Source organism: Branchiostoma floridae, chromosome 13 (genome assembly GCF_000003815.2).
Source record: "Branchiostoma floridae strain S238N-H82 chromosome 13, Bfl_VNyyK, whole genome shotgun sequence".
In the NCBI taxonomy this organism is placed as follows: domain Eukaryota; kingdom Metazoa; phylum Chordata; class Leptocardii; order Amphioxiformes; family Branchiostomatidae; genus Branchiostoma; species Branchiostoma floridae.
In genome coordinates, this window is record NC_049991.1 from 22366434 (window position 1) to 22372293 (window position 5860).

A 5860-nucleotide genomic window follows, 5' to 3' on the forward strand; every position below is an offset into this window, starting at 1 on the left:
ATTAGAGAGTGCGGATACAGCCCCCCTCCCCCAATGCTGTAAAGCCATTAGAGAAGTGCGGATACACTACCGACAATTCCCCGGGGACTGGCCAACTATAGCGCCTGCAACTGGCCTGATTGAATTCGCGCCCTAAAATAGAGTTAGGAGTAGTTACAGTTCACGGAATAACGAGACCCAGAGTCGTTAACAGTAATTCCGGCGGTTCCAGCCCGAGTCATGACTACAGACCATAACCGACAACCCATCTATTAGGACTTGCCTGCAGTACCGAAGGTACTGTTTGGGACCTCCTGCAATGGGAATAACAGCTGATGGTATTGCCTGCATCACAGCTGATGGTACTGCCTGCATCACAGCTGATGGTACTGCCTGCTTCACAGCTGATGGTACTTCCTGCTTCACAGCTGATGGTACTGCCTGCATCACAGCTGATGGTGGTGCCTGCTTCACAGCTGATGGTACTGCCTGCATCACAGCTGATGGTACTGCCTGCTTCACAGCTGATGGTGCTGTCTGCATCACAGCTGATGGTACTGCCTGCTTCACAGCTGATGGTGCTGTCTGCATCACAGCTGATGTGATGGTACTGCCTGCTTCACAGCTGATGGTACTGCCTGCATCACAGCTGATGGTACTGAACTCTCCTGCTTCATAGCTGATGGTACTGCCTGCATCACAGCTGATGGTACTGCCTGCTTCACAGCTGATGGTGCTGTCTGCATCACAGCTGATGGTACTGCCTGCTTCACAGCTGATGGTACTGCCTGCTTCACAGCTGATGGTGCTGTCTGCATCACAGCTGATGGTACTGCCTGCTTCACAGCTGATTGTAATGCCTGCTTCACAGCTGATGGTACTGCCTGCTTCACAGCTGATGGTACTGCCTGCTTCACAGCTGATGGTACTTCCTGCTTCACAGCTGATGGTACTGCCTGCATCACAGCTGATGGTACTGAACTCTCCTGCTTCATAGCTGATGGTACTGCCTGCTTCACAGCTGATGGTACTGCCTGCTTCACAGCTGATGGTACTGCCTGCTTCACAGCTGATGGTACTGCCTGCTTCACAGCTGATGGTGCTGTCTGAGTTCTCTTGTATTACAGCTTATGTTGACATTGGTTATTCAAAGGTGACTATCGTCAACCTTTGGACATCATTTGCGTGATTAATATGGAATTCTACAACATCTTCCTGATGAAGGATATTTGTAACGGACGGGTTTTGAAAAATGATAATGAATTCATGTGACTTATGCTCGACATATTTTCACATCTAAACTGAGCAAACTCGCCACCTGATAGTGTTTTGACCGAGCGGATCAATCCCATAATTCCCACAACGATGTCTCACATAGATTAACCCAGTCAGAAATAAACCGATGACTATAGTACTTTTCCATAAGGAGCTAGTATCTCCACTGAACACTAAGTATTATCCAACGGAATTAAGGATCATACAAGTTGTCCATCATACACATATTTACTCGCTGTAGTGTAAGGGAGTTTATTTGTTTTTACTGTACTAACATGTGCGGACGCAATAGCGCCACCCTCTCAATCCTTTACACTGTATAATTACAGGTCATTACACAGAGTTAATATGTCATGGCCCCCTGCCTGGGACAAACTACGTCACTCAACAGGCCAACTGGCGGCTGGGGTTGCAGCAGAGACACCTAGCACAAGCAGTGGATATTACATCCATTGCAGAGGAACATGCAACCAATGGCTGTGTTCAATAGCAACCCTTCCCCCAGCTTTATTCCCACAGTTTCTTATTTTCTGACATAGCAGACATACCAGGTGTTCACAGGCTGAACAGTGTTTTTATTTACAAAAACAAAACAAAACAAAACAAAACAACACATTAATATATATATAAACATACACCACATAAACAAAACAGCTACACATTTCATACTGGAGTTTAATTGCTCTGTGCATACACGAGTCCAAAGCTGCAAATATGCTGCCCTAACACCAGGGAGGAGTAATCTAAACATTACTTAACACTGCCAATCGGTCAGCTGAACAGCACCTAAACCTGGCAAGGAGCCACCTGAGCAATGTGTGACATCTGAACAATGCTTGCCACCTGACTCCGCAACATGAGCAATGTGTGACATCTGAACAATGCTTGCCACCTGACTCCGCAACATAGGTATCAGATAATGATGTATACGCCTCTTACAGTGACAGAAATGACCATATGCGAGAGTGAGCCAAACCGTAATGCCATTGGCTCTATACGAGGCTGTTGTTCTTCGAATAAAACCTGAGCAACTTGAGATTTTTCAATCTCAAGAAGATAAAACTCTTTTACCTTTTAACTCATTCGATAAAACATAAGCCTGTTATAAAAACAATGGCATTACTTTTTATTCACCCTCTGCACTGCGTTTGGCGTTTTGTTCCATATGTACTGGTTATAATGAATGCCTATATAAAGGCCTTCCGTCGCGCCTCAAACACCGGGGAACAAAGACCACACAAGTTCTCTATTCAGCTGAGCTAACAGATGTGTTCCCCTCGCCAGCAGACCAGGTCTGTTCGGGCACAACAACCATGACGGTAGCGGCCACAGCTTAACTATAGCTACTATCTAAGCATGACATGTCTGTCGGGTCTGGTCGGGCACAACAACCATGCTGGTAGCGGCCACAGCTTAACTATAGCTACTATCTAATCATGACATGTCTGTCGGGTCGGGTCGGGCACAACAACCATGCTGGTAGCGGCCACAGCTTAACTATAGCTACTATCTAATCATGACATGTCTGTCGGGTCGGGTCGGGCACAACAACCATGCCGGTAGCGGCCACAGCTTAACTATAGCTACTATCTAATCATGACATGTCTGTCGGGTCGGGTCGGGTCGGGCACAACAACCATGCCGGTAGCGGCCACAGCTTAACTATAGCTACTATCTAAGCATGACATGTCTGTCGGGTCTGTTCGGGCACAACAACCATGCCGGTAGCGGCCACAGCTTAACTATAGCTACTATCTAAGCATGACATGTCTGTCGGGTCTGTTCGGGCACAACAGCCATGCTGGTAGCGGCCACAGCTTAACTATAGCTACTATCTAAGCAAGACATGTCTGTCGGGTCTGGTTGGGCACAACAACCATGCCGGTAGCGGCTACAGCCACCATCTCGGCATAAAAATTGTGTCCCCAGCGGACTGCAAAAATGCTGTATACTTGTAGGTGACATGCTTCACAAGGCTGTGTACTTGTAGGTGACATGCTTCACAAGGCTGTTTACTTGTAGGTTCACTGTGAAGCTCGACTCTACTGCCCAGCCCCTAACTAATAGCGCCCCCTCTATGGTCAGATGTAGGCCCTCATGACTAATGTTCTGTCCACCCCCCATGACTAATGGTACAGCCCACCCCATGACTAATGGTACAGCCCACCCCATGACTAATGTGCCCCTGGCAGATTCTTTCTCTTCTTTTACAAACTCGCCATCTTTCTCCCATTTCCACAGCCTTCCTTTCTTGTCTGGTTGTTCTTCGGCAATAACATTAGGATCCCGCGGGGCAGTTTGGGTAAATAATGTGCCGTCAATCAAAGTCCCACAGTGTTCCTTCGGCTACAAAAGAGGTAAAACATTAAAAAAAACGTCTAAAGATGCTGATTTTCTTAGAAACAACTGACAAGCTATCAGTGTCTTCCGCGAGTCAGATTGCGCCATGCAAAGCGACATTGCTTTTGCACATTCGACAGAACATGTGATAGAGCCCAGTACCCTCCATGAACTGAGGTTTTCAGACCCTCTTTCAACAAGGGGGTACTTACAATTCCTTTCCTCCGATACTTGTTACAGTTAATAACTTATGCAGACTGTACGAGAGACCCCCCCCCCCCTCCCACAACGGGACCGAACAAAGGTCTATGACGTAGACAGATGGTCCTGTAGAGGAGCGACAGGGCCGGGTTTACAAGTGTAGCTGTTCTATAACTGTCTAATATTGTCTACTTAAATTACACCGTGTTATATCCATCTTTACAACCCGCAGTTTTATCTTACAGGTACAAAATACAATTTATTGGTACGCTGTTCCCTTTCTTGTAACTTGTAAGTTGTTAAATGAGACAAGCAGTGAGTTTTTTCTTCATTCATTCACAAAACAACCAAAAATATGGTTTTCTATAAACGCCTGCTCCGAATTGTCAAAATAAATTTGTTTTGCGTGACGTTCGGACTTCGAGTTCCCACCAAAAGGCCTTCAATAATGAACAAGAAGTTCCAGATTCCATTTTGACACTAGAAACCGCTAAATTGGAATAATATACGTTTATTTTAAAATACAAACCAATTGAGAATATAAATGGCCTTCTTTTTAGCCTCCATGTGTCAAGGATTGTTTTCGATGTGCCTGTCTGTCTGTCTGTGTCCGTAGTTATTTAAATACGCGGGTTTAACAATACTGCGTTAGCTTCCACTCAAAACAGTTAGTTCCCCCAGACAGTGCTAGACTAAGAAAGGTCGTAGGCTACATAAATTACTAGCATACAGATGGAATCCAGAAAACAAACGTCGACATATTCCAGCCTACTAAGTATGGACTATGCATCTCTTCCCTCGCTGGGAAAGGCACAATCCCGCCCAGAGAGCTGCTGTCTGTAATTACTTCCTACATCAGGGAACGCTAAGCCTGGGCTCATCCCTGCCAGGAGAAAACAGACTTTATTACAGCATCGACTGTTATTGATGGGGAAATAGAACGACCATTTATGAGGAAAAAGTGACGTTAATGACTTTTGGATCGGGGGAATGAGCCTGCGTCGCGGAGGATTTATTGATGTCTATCCAGAAATCCCTGTTCTCTGATAAGCAGCAGCCTGGCGCAGCTGTGAGATTCCATGACTGGTGCAGTAGGGATCAGTCATTGCAGCATCGTGCCGTGATTCCATGACTGGAGCAGTAGGGATCAGTCATAGGAACATCGTGCCGTGATTCCATGACTGGAGCAGTAGGGATCAGTCATAGGAACATCGTGCCGTGATTCCATGACTGGAGTAGGGATCAGTCATAGGAACATCGTGCCGTGATTCCATGACTGGAGTAGGGATCAGTCAAAGGAACATCGTGCCGTGATTCCATGACTGGAGCAGTAGGGATCAGTCATAGGAACATCGTGCCGTGATTCCATGACTGGAGTAGGGATCAGTCATAGGAACATCGTGCCGTGATTCCATGACTGGAGCAGTAGGGATCAGTCATAGGAACATCGTGCCGTGATTCCATGACTGGAGTAGGGATCAGTCAAAGGAACATCGTGCCGTGATTCCATGACTGGAGTAGGGATCAGTCATAGGAACATCGTGCCGTGATTCCATGACTGGAGAAGGGATCAGTCATAGGAACATCATGCCGTGATTCCATGACTGGAGCAGTAGGGATCAGTCATAGGAACATCGTGCCGTGATTCCATGACTGGAGCAGTAGGGATCAGTCATAGGAACATCGTGCCGTGATTCCATGACTGGAGCAGTAGGGATCAGTCATCGGAACATCTTGCCGTGATTCCATGACTGGAGCAGTAGGGATCAGTCATAGGAACATCGTGCCGTGATTCCATGACTGGAGTAGGGATCAGTCATATGAACATCGTGCCGTGATTCCATGACTGGAGAAGGGATCAGTCATAGGAACATCGTGCCGTGATTCCATGACTGGAGTAGGGATCAGTCATAGGAGCATCGTGAAGTGATTCCATGACTGGAGTAAGGATCAGTCACAGGAACATCGTGCCGTGATTCCATGACTGGAGTAGGGATCAGTCATAGGAACATCGTGCCGTGATTCCATGACTGGAGTAGGGATCAGTCATAGGAACATCATGCCG